General features: G+C 38.4%; 1 long non-coding RNA gene across 1 annotated transcript in view; it reads right to left on the minus strand.

Annotated features, from left to right (window-relative positions):
- Positions 1-708: 708 nt before the first annotated feature.
- LOC147916531 (uncharacterized) overlaps positions 709-16,780 on the minus strand; it is a 34,667-nt gene continuing 18,595 nt past the window's right edge. The window contains exons 3-4 of the long non-coding RNA XR_015552777.1: positions 2,300-2,604; positions 709-751 (exon numbers count right to left, since the gene is read on the minus strand). This is a non-coding gene — a long non-coding RNA (uncharacterized LOC147916531). The remainder of the gene's footprint in view (positions 752-2,299; positions 2,605-16,780) is intronic.

The raw sequence follows: 16,780 nt of genomic DNA on the forward strand, positions 1-16,780 counted from the left end.
TTCTGAATTGCTTCATTTTACTTCCCCCCAAACTAAAATAAAGTAATTTGTACCTAAAACTAGACAAAATTAACCTCATGGCTTGTTCTCCTTTCAGTCTGTGACCTGACTGCTTGGCACAGAGGGCTGCTTTCACTCATGGCCCCACTCCACCTCTCCTCACCCCCTTCGGGCAGGAAGAAGATGGCTTCCATGGGTAGTAAATGGGCTCAGAGGGTTTCTGAGCTGCTTTTTAAAGTTTTTTAAACTGCTCGAAGGGTTTTTCCGCTCAGTAATGTGAGGGTTAATAAGAATGAAGGTTCTGGAATCAGGGCCTATGCCACCCATGGCACAGGTGTCACCCTATTACTTCGTACCTGTCTGAGTGTTCACTGTCCTCAGGCCTCTGCACAGACTGGCAACTGCATCAGTTAGGCTCCTGAATGCTCCAAAGAATCGTGTCATCTTGCTTCTGTGTTCTTTAGCATATAAGCCATGTCTAAAAGGCTCTCCTCATCTTCCTTTCTGCAAAGGGAATGGTTCCATCATGATGATAAAAAATAATTGTTGCAAATCTTCCCTGTAGACATGGCAGACATTACTGATTAAGACAAAACTCTTTCCTGCTGATGCGGAATCCTTCTCAACATGGTGTTGAAGACTACTAGCACCAATTGATTAGCATTGTCATGCATGAAAAAACAACTAAAAGTAAAAACTCATATTTACCCTGCTCTAGGCTTGAGGAACCCAAGTCCTTCAACGTTGTTATCTGGGTGGTGGATAGGCGACAGAGAACACAGAAATTTAATACAGTGAATCACGCCTTGCATGGGGGACCTTTTATCCGTACCTCTGTTGAGCTATTGGGGGGAGGGGTGGGGAGAGAGGGAGGAACAAACACAAGTCCCATAAAAGTAACAAATAATAATTATTATCACATATTAAATTTAAAAATTCAACAGTTGCCACGCCAACATGAACACTGATGTTGTCATTAATTCAACTGTTATCACATAGGCTAGACAGGAAGAAGAAAGAATGCAATAAGGAGAGCCTACAATTAGGTAAACAAAACTTTCCTAGAAATATCCAGCACCCTTCCACTTATATAGTCCCAGCCAGAACTGTGTCACATGACCACCCCTAACTGCTAGGGAAGCTGGGAAATACTGTACTTTAAAAACGAAAGTACAGTAAGTAAGTGCCCCAAATACAATGGGGGTTTCTGTTAATAAGAAAGGGAGACTCGATTCTGGGTGAGTAATTAACCATGTCTGACACAGGCCCTTCTAGTATGCACTTTCATAACAATAACTACTTTTTCCTTACAATTTAACACAGAGAAAATTATGTACTTGCTCTCTTTGCCACCAGCTTGTGAGCTCTGAGAGAACCGAATATGTGTCTATTTTTTACTGACCATTTTATTTCCAGGAACCAGCTCAGTGTCTGTAACATAATAGGCACTCAAAATATATTTGTTAAAAAAATGAATAAATTCCCACCACACTTTCCTAGTTCAGGCAAGCACCATCTCCTACCTGGGTTACCACATTTCTGCCTAACATCCCAATTAGTCTTCTTGCTCTCACTCTACTGGCTGAGTGATCCCTCTGAAATGATTGTAACCAAGTTAAACCACTCAATAGTCCACTATCACCTTAAGGATAAAGTCTGGTTCCTGAATATGATTTACAAAGACCTTAATGACTTGATACGAATACGTCTTTCCTGCCTCATCATTTGCCTTTCCCTACTTTTCCTCTATTTCTATAGTAACTATTTTTCAGTTCCTCAAAGGAGCCATACTCTCCTTTTTCACTTGAGGTATAATTTACATACAATAAAATTCATTTTGTATACAGTCTTATGAGCTCTGACAAATGAACAGAATCGTGTGACTACACCATAGCCAATATAGAGAACATCTCCATCACTCTCCAAAATTCCCGCACGACTCTTTGTAGCCAACCTCTGTCCCTGTCTCCAGTCCCTGGTAATCTATGATCAGTTTTCTGTCCTTATAAGTTTTCTTTTTTCCAGAAAAACATATAAATAGAATCCTACAGCAAGGAGCCTTTTGAGTCTGGATATTTTACTCAGCGTAATGATTTTCAGATTCATCCATGTTGGAACATGTATTAGTAATATGCTCCTGTTTATGGCTGAGTAGCCTTCCATCGTATAGATGTACCACAGTCTATCCACTTGCTCATTAAAGAGCATTGGCATTGTTTCCAGTTTGGGGTAATTATGAATAAAACCACTATAAGCACTCACACGTAGGTTTTTATATGAATATAAGTGACCATTTTACCTTGGAGTGGGATTGCTAGATTGTATGACAAGCGTACATTTAACTTTATGAGAAACTGCTTTCTGAACTGTTTTCCAAAGATGCCACAGCATTTGCTCCCCCACGATCTTCTCTGTTAATGCAGGCCCCTTTGGTTGTCTCGTGGTGACTCCACTCATCTCCTTCACTCTGCTGACTCATACTCATACTTCAGGTTTCAGCGTGGCTGCTTCCTCTGGGAGTCTTCCCTGATCCCAGCTCTGGGCTGATGCATCTCCTGTGTTCACTCACACTATTGTACATCTCCTCAATTAATGCTGCATAATCTAAAAGAACGTAAAAATAATGCTATTTCAGTCTCATTTTGAACTGAGCTTGCAAGATCAGAGATGCCAACTACCCCGACATTCAAAAAGGTGTATAAATTCTACCTTAGTAGAATTTATAAAGGAGGTAGACCTTATCTATTTTTTAAACCATGGCTTATCACTCATTCAAGGATATATAAAAGAATGGAGGTTAAAAGTCTGGGAGAAAAAAAAATTCCTTGGAAAAGCAATTTGGAGTGAGGTTATATACTCCTTTCTTCGTGGAGCAAGGAGAAGGTGCTTCCACTTCCCTTCAAGACAAGTGAGAGAGAATTCCAGAAGACTACTTAGACAGCTTGATCTTTGTTTCCTAGTATCTATGGGAGCACAGCAACTGGTGCCAAATCCTTTTCTGGAAAGGTCTAAAATTGTGAGATTTTGACTAGATAGCTACTGTGATGGTGGGAAAAGAACTCCACTGGGAAAGTTGTGGGAACCTAGAATTTCCGGAGCAAGGGATGTGTGAGTATTTCTCATGAACCAATTGGGGGCTATATAATAGGTAGCCTTCCTGTACCCATCTTTAAAAGAATTGACAAAAAATGTACTGCCTGGAAGGGTAATGAGATCTCCAAGAGACTCTGTGTCAAGTGGAGCCTCTCTAGTGGAGATATCACCCCCAGTAAAGAAAGGAGGGGTGCAAGCTCCCCAATGATGATGATGACCACCCACAAATGCACTCCAAAGGATAAATGCAGATCATGGCTGCACAAGCAAGACAGGATCTTTCCTCCCATTTGCTTCATTTTCCTCAGATGAACACCATCAAGCTAGAAGAGACAGCGATATCTAGTGAGAGAGAGGGGTGGGGTATAAATGCTGGGGGCTATTAGATTATAAATAATAAGTAATTTATTCATCCCCTATATTTTGACATTCAGCTTTTGGTCAATTATTTACTACTGTAATTGATGCTACAAACAAACATTTTGGTATACAGATCTTTGTCCATATTTCCTATCATTTTCTTAGACAACATTCCTAGAAGTGGAATAATTGGAACTCAAGATCCTAACAGTTTTGAGACTCTTGAAACATAATTTTTAAATTATAGTCCAGAAAGGTTTATGGTTTACATTCTCACTAGTAATTTATAAGGGTATATACCTTGTATACCCTCACCAATGAAATTAGTTGTAGGAAAAATCTGTTAAATTGATAAATGCAAATAGAAATATCATTGTTGTTTTAGTTTCAATTATGCATGGGATTAAATTTTGTTGTGTGTTTATTTTCCATCTACATTTTTTCTGGATGATTTGTTGGTTAGTATCTGTTAATGTAATTTTTATTCATAAAGCTGTGTTTTAACCCAGATGAGATGAATTAAGGCAAGAAATGTACTTCTTGATCTTTCTAGGCCTCTTGCTGTCCTGTGTATTTATTTCTGAGAAAAAATTGCATTTTCAAACACAAACAATTGTGTTATTCTATCAATCTTTTTTTAGTGCAAATTCCCCCTCCTTGCTGGTCGAGAAAATCAATCCAACAAATTAATGTGTTGGAGAATGGAAAAAAAAAATGATGCTTCTGTATGGCAGCCCTTCCTGTCACTTGGAAGTGCATTTTAAATGTTTCAAGGAACATTAGCATGAGTATATGAATGGAGGTCCCCAGAGGGAGAGAGAGAGGAGGAGGAGAGAGGAAGGAGAATATGTGGATGTTCGTGTGAGTTGTGTTGAGGGTAGGGGAAATGCAGACAGTTCTTACTTCAATGCTACTCCTGTTCTGCTTCAATCATGGCATTCAGGGACAGAAAAGGGGTAAAGCAAAGCTGAACTTTTCATTTCAGACACAATGTATTTTCCAAGATGTCTGATGAGAGTGCACTACAAGAAACTACAATTCTCTTGAATTCGATCAAGGAAATAGGAAATAAAGTGGGTTTTATTGGTGGGACCTAGAAAGTGGGGTGAAAAATACAAAGGGGCATGCTTCTTAGTAATCTTTTCTTCTTTATAGGGTCCTTGTTAAATACTTCATTGCAACAAACTTTGCCTCAGCCCAGAAAGACATTGAGTCAAGAAGAAAATAAAAATAGTAATAATCACATTTACCCAGTGTTACTATGTCTCAGACACTGCTAAACAATTGATCCACACACATTGTCTTATTTAATCCTATGTGAAGCTCATGAGATTAGTGTAATTATTTTGCTAAGTTTATAGAAGAGGAAACTGAGGCTTAGAGATGGTGAGTTACTTACCCAATATCACACAGTAATAAATGGCAGACTTAGGATTTATACTGAGAACATTTACAACTCTAGATCCCATAGTTCTGCACCCTGGGCACACTGCCCAAGCCTGGGTCCCACAGGCTATCGTGGCCTCACATTGCCTTGGTCCTTTCCAAACACACCAAACCAGGCCCTCAATACCACCGTTGCAGGACTGTTATGTATTTTGTTATTAATTTTTATCAGGGCTAGCTATATAATTTGAGGGGACAGTGTAAAATGAAAACACAGAGCCAACTGTGGTTGGAGAGGTCAACTTTTCCTTCCCATGGGGTTGCCATCTCAAACCAAAGCAATGGGTGATCCCCAAGAAATTACAACTTCTCCATCAGGAGGTACTAGGTATCTAGAAACAGGGTGGGCAAGAAGTCCCTGCCAAGTCACCTGCTGAATGAGCCACAGGATTGCCAGGTAAGGCTGGGGTTGACTGCCTCTTTGCTTTCCTCAGAGATATTGCGAGATGTGCACCCAAACTTGACCCTCACACAACCATAGCCAGCTCCTGCCAGGGGCAGAGAGTGACGGTAAAATATAGGCCACCCCACCCCAACCAAAGTGACCAAGTCACCAACTTGGGAGGTGGGAAGGAGCCATAGTGGGATGGGAACGTGGAGGGGGAGGCTGTGATGAGCTCAAGGTACCAGGAGGCAGGGAACAACGGGGAACTGAGAACCCATCCCAGAAAGGAGGTGAGAAGCAGAACTGCATCCTCCATCGTCCAATTAGGTTTCACTTATAAAACATAAATTCAAAGATAAAATTATTAAGTATTTCAAGATGACAATTACATGGAGTTAAACCCCAAGCATAGAGTCCTTCTGAGCACAGGGCTCCTCTGAGCACGGGGCCCTATACAATTGCTCTGCATGGTTGCCTGCTTACGAAGCTCCCCTGGTTTTCATTCTCTGAGTGTAGTCAAGGAGAGAGTGAGAAAGGTGCTTTGTTTAAAGAGACCTTATATTGATCTTACACAGGTTTGTTGTTTTGGTGGCAATCTAGAATAATGGCTAAACGTCTGAGTTTCTATGTATTCAGACATGAACTTGAGTCCCAACTCTTCATACTAGATGATCTGGGAAAAGATTTCATTCTCTCCTAATCTGTGTCTTCCCTTGTAAAAATGGGTTAAAGCACATCTCAAAAATTTGAGCAGCTTGAAAATATAATTTAGATAGAAGATTCAACACAGAGCCTGGCACCTACTATTGTAGTTAATAAATGTTTGCAATTATTATTGATATTTGTGATTCATTCAAATTTCGAAATTTAAGCAAAATATTAGTCACTAAAAATGCTTGTCTCCTGGCTAGTGTATTACCATAGCAGCACATCTAATATTCCTGAGAAATTTAATTCTCACACTAAAAAAATGCACTGAGCAATAACTAAGTACCAGGCACTCCCTAAGTATGTTATGTTCATTATATTATTCCATTCCCATAACAACTTAAGTAAGTATTGTCAAGCCGTTCTATAAATGAAGAAATTGAAGGTGAGGAAAGTTAAATGAATTCCCAAGATTTAATAGCTCGTGAGAGAATGAAGATCCAACCTTCAGTCTGTCTGACTACAAAGTCTATCTTCTTAACCCCTGTTTCTCATCACTGCCTGCACATTTGAAATATTTAAAAAGATACTGATGCTGAGGACCCAACTAGATTATTTTAATCAGAACATTGAGGAGCAAGGACAGAGGTAACAAAAAATATATTAATATGCTTCAGGTGATTCTCATGTGCAGCCAAGGTTAAGAACCAACTAGTCTAGATGTTATAATGTGCCTAGAAAGTTCTTGCTTTTAATATACTATGTGTTAAGTCATATTAGCAGGCCATCTTGAATTCATGAGGGGCAAGGGAAACTCCAATCTATTCTTTTTATTTTTTTTTACCCCAAGAGTATTTTAAGGCAAGCACCAAATAACATCCATTGTAAGAAAGCAAAGTTATTCTTTTTTGCACAGGAAGAAAGAGTTGTTATTGTTATGACCTTGAATAATCTTTTATAGATGGGTGTGGGAGTATGATTTATTTTTTCAAACTCAGAGAAGTAAAAGCATCTGTGTATTGACCTGAAAGAATGTGTGGAAAACATAGGATGAGGAGAAGAATTACCACACAATTTGGATCAGGAAATGTCAGGGTGGGAGGATGTGGGATGATGGAAAAGGAGTGTGTCATGAATACTTCATAAGTGGGCCCCCGCCTCCTTCACATTTGTAAGTGTCATTTATGATGGGATGAATAATAGTGTTAAGATGTGTGCTCTGTGATATGTCCCTCTATCCAAACAAACACAAAGCAGCCCAGATAAAACTATTATCCAAGGCCAGCCATGCAAACCAGAGACGTGGTGCTGATGATTTAAGCCCCAGGCCCAACCGGAGGGTAATTTTCCAGATAATTACCTCATTTCCTCCACTTTATTCAGAAGAAGGAGGCTTATAAACAAAATCATGAGTCTCTCAAATGTTCTACCCATTAATTTCATTTTTCAGTATACCTTTCCAGAATGACATAAAATCAAGGGATTGATGTTGTGTGCGAAGAGATACAGGTCATGGCTACAGAGAGATGCTTCCATCAATTTAAAACAGGTAAAAACCTGACCAAATCATGTCAAAGGCCACCAAGACAAATGAAACCCTACTGTAAAACTTCCACCATTGTACAATTTGTACATCCCCACATTAAGAAGAAACCTCCAATGATAAGTACGTTAGGGAATTAGGGGCAAGTCTCCGTGGATGACAATAGATATTAGGACAAACTGACATGTGTATCTGGAAAAGAATATCTCCTTTATGTTAAACAAAAGTATCAAGTACATTGGAATTTTGCTCCAACAGCATTAAAAATGGGGCCTAATTCACGACAATAGAGAAGGCATTGGTAAACAGAGCATAGGTTTTTGAGTCAGGATTCGTTGAATTCAATTTTGATTTTTCCACTACTAACAACATATTCTTGGGCAAGTGACTTAATTTATTTGAACTTAATTTTCTTTATCTGTAAAATAGAAATAATAAGCAGCATTCAGGATTATTCTGAAGCTTATAGATGATATTTGTGAAGCAGCAAGTATAATTTACCTAAGAATTCTTCCATCAATGATGATTATCATTCTATTATATTCTTATTGCTAGAAGTTAATCCACTCTCTTAGTATCTTGCCAAGGGCCTATGCTTTCATATCCTGGGACTCAATCATGCATTGTACAATTTCTCTCAGAAGAATACAGTATTACTGCCATAGACAGTAGCCCTGAAGTTAAACCTACCCACTAGGAAAGGAATGTGCTGGGGAAATTGGCCAAACTACACAAGTCAAGAAAAAGTTCCCATTGGCAGGCAAAGTCCAGTTCCCAGGAAATATGGCAATAAATAGGCACAATCCTCATAAGTTACCAGCGACAGTCTTAGAGCAGCGAGGTAAGCCAGCAGGTGGGAAAGGGGCTCACCAGGGTGGCTGGTTTACTGTCTTCTAGTTCAGGTAAGACCTCCAAATCCAGGTCCTAGGCAGATGAACAAAATAGGTTCATAGGATAAAAACCAAGAGAGAAGCCCATTTATGAGGCCTACAATATGACTTAGAATTGAAGAAGTTAGACAACATCCCAACTTTCATCTTCAGGTAGAAGACTTGCTCTAGATACAGCAAAGATAACTTGGTGCAGAATTGCTGTTATTGTTACTATTCAGGCATGATATTTATTCTTCCCTACAAATCCAAGAAAGGAGTTGGCATCTGACCATGACAGATGAGGAAACTATAACTCAGTAACAGCAAGTAAATTTCCCAAGGCCAGGTAAGCAGATAAGTGAGTTCCAGATCTGATATTTAAATCCAGGTTTATCTGGCTTTTAAAGAAGGGACTGAACCAAGGTTTAGTGAGAAAAAAAAAAAAAAAAAAAAAAAAAACAGAAAGCAAAAAACAAAAACAAAATCTCCTATTTCAATTCAGAATGGTTCTGGCGGCAAATTGGAACATGCATCTGATGACCAAATGGCTCTTGCTGGGGGAAACCAGATCCTGAGAGCCTGACATGTTATGACAGTTTGGTCTCTAACCCAAAGGACTTTGAAGTCATGCAGCTGCAACTTCTTGATTAGATCAACAGCAGTAGTTTTCACGATTTCCTGTCTCTCACCACTGTTAGGGACCTCTGGAATCTCATGGAATCTAATAGAGTTCATATTTATATATTGTGTAACATTATAGTATAATCATCATGGTTACTGTTTTTTTCAACATAATATTTAGGATGGAGATTGTTCTTGACTCAGTAATGGGGAAGAGTCAAATATTGGTATATCCACTAGATTACTTCCTTTTCAGTATAAGTCATTTGCTGATATCCATAGAGCCAAGGGTTTATTTTATTTAGTCTTATTGGGATTTCTGAGCTTTATTTGGAGAACCACTAGAAACATTTCTCTCCCTACCTCACTGTAATTAATATTCCATGACATCTCTGGCTCTTCTGTGTGAGCCTTCAGAAGCATGTGCAAATGACCAGATGGAGAAGGCTAGAGACTCTTCTCATTGTTCCCTCCAGGAAAGATCAGCAAGGCACTGAATTCCCTTGCAGACTGGAAGAAAAGGAAGTAAGAGGAGTTTAGGTATTCATCATTCCTGTCAAGTTTGGGGTGGGAGGTTTCTTTCTTTTTTTTTTTTTTTAAATATGTGTTTCTTTTTGTTTTATTTTTTTATTTTTATTATTATTATTATTATTTTTTGAGGAAGATCAGTCCTGAGCTAACATCCATGCTAATCCTCCTCTTTCTGCTGAGGAAGACCTGCTCTGAGCTAACATCCACTGCCAATCCTCCTCCTTTTTTTTTTTTTTTTTTTCTGCAAAGCCCCAGTAGATAGTTGTACGTCATAGCTGCACATCCTTCTAGTTGCTGTATGTGGGACGCGGCCTCAGCATGGCCGGAGAAGTGGTGTATCGGTGAGCGCCGGGATCCGAACCTGGGCCGCCAGCAGCGGAGCGGGCACACTCAACCGCTAAGCCACGGTGCTGGCCCGGGGTGGGAGGTTTCAAAGAGAGAGGGAAATAGCCTTCCTTACCTCCTTTCCATAATTCTCCTTTTTTAAAGTTCTTAATGGCATTTTGGAAGAGGTGATGGAAAACAAAACCTCTCACCTACTACGCAGAAAATCTGTTCAGAAATGCTAAGGATAAATTCTCTTTAAATATTTTGGAACCGTATTTTATGCCGTGAGAATATCCGCTTATTATATTTACCATTCTCTTGTCCATCTTCATCTGTTCAGATCTATAATTCTCATTTTATCTGAGATGTTCTTGAAGGAGTCGTAACTAAATGCAATTATTGTAATTCAATTGGATACCTCCATGTAGAACCTTTTCCTGGTTAGCTCCCCCAACCTCTTCCTACCCTTCTAGTAGCCTGAAAGACTTAAACACATCTGCCAAAATACTTAACTTTCAATCTCAGAAAAATATCTGAATGATGGAAAGTCTAGTTTAAGAGAAAAACTAAAGAGCCATAAAGAATCTACTTTCCATGGTATGCTAAGGGAGGTAAAATGACACCTCACACCAAACAAATAGTTTTACAGAATAATTGAGTCATAGGTTATTTCTTTTAGGAAAATATGTTTTCTCCATTTAAAAACATATTGAAGATAGCTATTCTCCATGGTATCCAGCATTAGCAGGTAGATGATTTACAGGAGATGAATTTTCCACTTTGGATGCTGTAGAGTGATAAATTGGTGAAGGCCTCTTGAAATTACAGAGATCATCACATGCACAAATGCACTGAATGCTATTTATGTGTCTTCGTAGCTTGGAAATTTAATGAGGCTGAGATCTGAAGAATAAAAATATTTCCACTACAAAAATGAAAAGAATGTTGGAATGAAATCTAGGTTCATTGCATATCTAAGATCCCAAGACCCAAACAAAATTTTTCTTCCATAAGATCACACGGAGTAAAAATGAGTCAATGTTCATTAGGATCTTTGTTTAAAAGACATCAAAGGAATGCTGAAAATCTCTCAATTTCACTCTTCTTTCTATCATCTGTGTAGACATAATATCCTCTACTTTCAGGAAATCTGGAGCATCTTATAAACTGTTGGTACTCCTCATGGAATGTGGATTGTGTAGTTATTGGCCCCGAATGTATAAACTATGAATTAAGTGTCACTTGAATGGAAAATTATTTGAAGAAAGTACACCATGATTCACTTCTAATGAATGCTTTCATACGTCTCTGCAAATGTATTCACCCAGAGAGGTTCTCATAGAAGCAGGCCAAGAAATTATTCTTTCCTGTGATCTTTTATCTAGCAATTTTTAAAGTCAAATAATTCACTAAAGCTAAGAAATTTCCTTTTATTTTTAAGTAGCACACACAGAAATTTCCTGTTCCCAGTTACAATCTTACTGGATAGACAATTAAAATTAAAATATTTTCTAACCCACAAAAGTATGCATTCCACAAAAGACAATGAGAACACTTAATAGAGATTAAAAGCATAAACTAAATGCTTTGTTATTCCACCTACCTCAAGCTACTAATGTGCACCATATCTCCTTTTAGAAAGTGAGTGCCACCCAATAGTTACTCAAGTAAACTATTGAATTCAAAGACTCATTGTTTTTACGGTTCAAGGCTATAGTATTTTCTGATTAAAGGAAAACTACAGATCTTGTGTATAATAAAGACTGAAAAATAATCAAACAAAAATAATCTGTACATCTTGGTTCCTAGCATTTGGGACTCAGCTCAGTGTGGTTGGCTGACGGTTAGGTAACAGTATCAAGGACAGATTTTTGTGCTGTGCCGTTGTAGAGGCCCTTCCCTGCTAATCAGAGAAGTGAAGACTAGTCCAAAAAACAAAGAGCCAGTAGCAAATATTGACCAAAGGGTGTTGTGATCAGCCTTGTGTTAAGGAAGAAAAATTTATGACAACATTTTGTCATTTGGAAAATGGAATAGCATCCAGAGCATTCAGTTATAATTGCAGTTTTTCAAGTGAGAGATGATGAGCGACTAGATTTAACGCAGTGGCATTTGGGATAGACAGGGTAAAATGGATCTAAAAAATCTTTAGATATAGCTGACACTTTATATATTACTTAAATGGGGAGAAGGGGGTATAGCAGAGGTGAGCATCAAGTAGGATATGAAATCCCCCGGTTTGGGAGACAGAATCAATAATTTTAAGAGAACAAAGGAGGTAGAGAATGATTAGAAGAGAAGTTCTGTTTTACAGGCACCCAATTTCAGATGCCTGTAATTAAAGATGGCGGCATCACACAGAGAATTGGGCACTTTGTCTTGCATAAAACCAAGTCTGGAATACAGTGCAGAACACTATTTCCTGTCTCTTTTCCCTCCTTTCTCCCTCGGGAAGTTGATGACCAGCCTCAGAGGACGAATCTAATGCCACTGAAGAAGGTGAACTTACGGCTGCAGTTGCACTGTGCGTGCTGAAGAATCTCTACTGTTGTCTCAGTTAGGCTACTTCAGGGCCCCACGTTCAGGACCATCTTGCCCCGTCCTTCCCCTGGATTTTAAAAAGCTGGGATTGCTCTCTGATCGTATTTCCTTAACCAATATCGCCAGACAGGTACATCTTAGCCATAGAGGCCAGAGAAAGATTCAAATGTCTTATTATGTTGAGTCCTAAAAACCCAGCCACTTACTTTTATACCATTATTGTCATAGTCTGAGAATTTTAAATGCTTTAATTCCAGTGTGGTTGAGTGGAAAGAGTACTGAATTAGTACTGAACTATTTTTGTTCTCAGCAATTTTACTAATGAACTGTGCTATTAAAATTTTGTTTTAGTATTTTCTTTCACCCTTTAACAAGTACTTGAACTGCTAGGCATGTAACTTTCTTTATCTTGCCTAATTCTCACAATGGTATTGGTATCCAGTAATTTTTTTTATCTGTGCTTTCTCTGCTTAATTCTCTAGTTGCAGAATGCTGTTCTTTTACTAGATAAAATCTAAGTCACCTTCTAGCTCTAAAATCATGAATCTACAACATACCCAGCTGTAGAAGGAAAAATTTCATGGAAAGACAAACTAATTATGTAGACATTTTCATTAAGGAACATGTCTATGTTTGTAGTTTGTAGGATGCAAAATGTGATAGTTACTCCTCAGCCTTGGGAAGAAGATTATCACGGCTTCATTTCTGGAAGACTTTGCTGCTGGAGGTGAGATTTTAGAAAACCTTGAAAAAGAGGAGAGAAGGTAGACTAAAAGTAAAAGGTTATTCCAAGAGTGACAAATGGCATGAGTGAGAACACAAGTGAGAAAGGCATCGCAGGGGCTGGGCTGGGAGGTGAGAGCACAGCGGAGCAGTGGGCTTTCGGCTCCTCCACACCTTCTGCACGATAATTCATCTGAAAAGGCGAGAGTAGAGGATGGGAAGGAAGAGTGAACAATTACATAGGCAACCTAGTGAAGCCCCAGATTTGATCCTTAGAGTCTGGGCCAAGAAGCACCAATTTTATGGTCTTCATTAAGCTCAAGGGAATAGGTGGGTTCTAAAGGCAGAACTTGGACCATAATATGGTTGGGCAGCCAGAAGGAAGGAGCAGTTATGGGAGATGTACAGAGTCCAAGTGTTAGGGCTCACTCACAGACTCACGTACAGAAGATGTGAAGTAGGCTTCCCCCCCTCAGAGGGCTGGGTCGCCACGGACTTTGGGGAAAGGAGTTCAGCTGTAGCAAAGGAATACTCTTTACAACAAAATACAACTGGGTTAAAAATAAGTAGATTTTAGGCAGCAGCTTTGGACCAGAAGAACAATTTTGGTCAAGTCCCTTAATCTCCAAGGCCAAGTCTGGGAGTTTTTTAGAAATAAAAAATCTCAGGCCTCACTCCAGACCTACTGGTCTGAATCTGCTTTGAGAAACGCTGTCCTAAACTCTCTTATTTTTAGTTTCCTCATCTGTAAAACTGGGCAATGGCTTTCTTGTAAGGTTATTGTCAGGATTAAATAAAATTAAATTCTCATAGTGTTTAGTAGGGTACTTGGCATCGTGGGTACAAATAATTGGAAGTTAATGTAGTACTATTAATAATAGTAGTATATATCATAGAATTATTTTTTAAAACTAAAAGAAGTATTGCTGAAAAGACTAGTTAAATCCCACTTCAGAGATGGTCACTTGAATTTCTAATCCATAAACAGATTTGAACTTGCAGGCTACTGATTGTCTGCAAGTATATCTACTTCTAGTAGAAACTGACCTGGTGAATGGATTTATTTTGAATGGTGCCTAAATTGGCTGAATTTTGCTGAGAGATTGTTATGACATGAAGTTTCTGAATCATTTTCAGTATCAGTGACTAAGAAAGGGAATTGTGAGCAGAGAAACCAATTGTCAGATTAACACAGTTCTAATATGCAATGCAAATATTATGCTACTGAAATAAAAGTGCAGATCTGCCCTTAATTACTCAAACCATCTCTCCCTGGGACATGAAAGGGTTTGTTTTGTCTCTTAGCTTTAATTTATTCCAACTATTCTTGATCAGGTTTGCAAATGGGCTCAAAAGACCTTTAGGCCTGACAATGTTTTAATCAACCTCAAAATCTTCTTTGCTCTTCCGGCTACATTTTATAAAATGAGTGCACTCTCTATCCCCAGTCCACTTGCGTGTCTGCTTTTCCTTAGTTACGTAAAGAGACAAAGCAATTTTTTAAACACCACAATCTCTATACTAGACCATATCTCCAAAGAGAGCTGTGATTCTGAGGCCCTCACAGAGGAAAACAGTGTTAACATAATGATCATAATTATAGTGATGGTGATGGTGATGACGATAACGATGATGATGCTAACTATAGTAATAATAACTTCCAATATTTATGGAATGTTTAATTCCATCTTCGGGTTTGGAATACCAACTTTTTTTGGTGTACCCCTATTTTTACCTTTAGTGAGAAACCTCTCCTCTGAATTTCAATGAAATATATCCAACCGCCTACTCAACATCTCTAACTTGGATGTCCATGGGGCATCTCAACCCTAACCTGCTCAAAGAATTGATTTCCTATAAATACTGGCCTTCCTATGGTCCTTCCATCTCTGTAAATGGCACCTTCTTTCTAACCACCACTAAAATGCTTTCTTTCACATCCCATTCCATTCATCAGAAGAACCTGCTATCTCTGTCAGTCTGACATTAGTAACCATGCTCTTTCCCACTGTGTAATTGCGCTTTGCAGGAGGAATTATTAATGATGTCTTTTATGCCATTGAGATATCAAAATAGTTTCTAATTTTAATATGTATGGAACCCACTGAAGAATGGAAGTGTCTACTAGTCACAATTCATAAAATGGAAAATGTAATATACAATGTGTAAATAAAGAGTTAGTAATTAACGATAGGACAAAGAGAGAAAATTCATAAAAATTAGGCTTTAAAAATGGTCTTTAGGCCCAAAATGATGTGTATGTGTGTTTATGTTTTGTGTGTGCACATGTGTATAGTAGTAAAAAAGCATATAAGTATATCTGAATTCAACAATACCTCCCAATGACAAGCGTTTAATAAATATTTAATGCATGTCCGGTACTATGCATTAAGAGAATGGAAATACAAAGATGAATAAGACAAAGTCTACATCCTCAAGGAACTCTTATTCTAGGAAGAGAGTTAGGGAGATAGTTTCAATAATCATTGACTCAATTGCCCAAAATTACTGTAACTATAATTATGTAGAGCACTATTCACCTAGTGGGAGCAACCCAAATGAATAAGGAAATAAATAAAATTTATATGGTGTCTTAGCAAACCGAACCTCCATAAGCAACACCAAACATCACAGGGCTTATGATTTACCAAGTCCCATAACTGTTCGTATGAAGAAAATGAACAACAGAAACTTGTAAATGCCAAGGAATTGTTTTTTTTTTAAATCTCCACATACCTGATGTAGCTATGTTGTGCTACAAAATGCTACCTCACGGTGAAAGAGTTTCTAGAACTGATGTTAAAGCCTCTGTTAGGTTATTTCCCAAGAGTGTCTGTGTATTTGGGTGATCCATCCTTTAAAGACACGAACATTGCATTGGGTTATTCCAGTAAATCAAGTAAGCTACTGAGTGATATAGTGCTGGGAGCACTAAACTCCTTGTGAGTTTAATTTAGGAATGACACAGGAAAGATGGAGCACAAGAACACAAGCCAAGCTTTGGAAGCTTTCCTCACATACTCAGTTGTGTTTAAAGATAAATTTATTATCACTGACAAGAAAATGCTTCTACTAAAATGCAATCGTCATGGAAACTAAACACAGCCATAACCCAAAGCAACTGTTTACAATAAATAACATATATCTGTCAAATATTGTTGAGGACCTACTATGTGTTAGATATTCTGACAGAAAGAAGGGATACAAAGATGAAAAGACTTGGTCTCGGTCATCCAAAAGTGAACACATTAGTGACAAATACATTCTTGAACAATCAATTAACGCACAAAATACTTACTTGGATGAGTGTAGGTACAAATGTTACAGATAGGAGTCTGCCTCAAAGATACAGTGAAGCAGAATTTGAAAAGTGGAAAGCAGTTAAGCCAGCAGACAAGTGATAGGAGCGGGTGATGCAGAAAAAGAGCAGAATTTTTAAAGGCATAGAGTACTGGAAAATTTGCTGAGGAAGCAATTTCTCTGCTTCCTAACATCTAGCCATCCTTTTTAACTGTTGCATAATTATGGCATTTAGCAGAATTTTTAGCCACTGGACAGTCAGAATGATTTGTCTTGGTATGTCTTGGTACCAATGTCTTGGTAAACAGAGTGGAATGAAATCTCAAGCAATCTCAAGAAATCTTCTTAGTCCCCGACTATGTAGACAAAGCTACAGTTTCAGTAGTCCAT

The sequence above is a fragment of the Ceratotherium simum genome, chromosome 7 (genome assembly GCF_057802395.1).
Source record: "Ceratotherium simum simum isolate JZ-2026a chromosome 7, ASM5780239v1, whole genome shotgun sequence".
NCBI classification, from domain to species: Eukaryota; Metazoa; Chordata; class Mammalia; order Perissodactyla; family Rhinocerotidae; genus Ceratotherium; species Ceratotherium simum.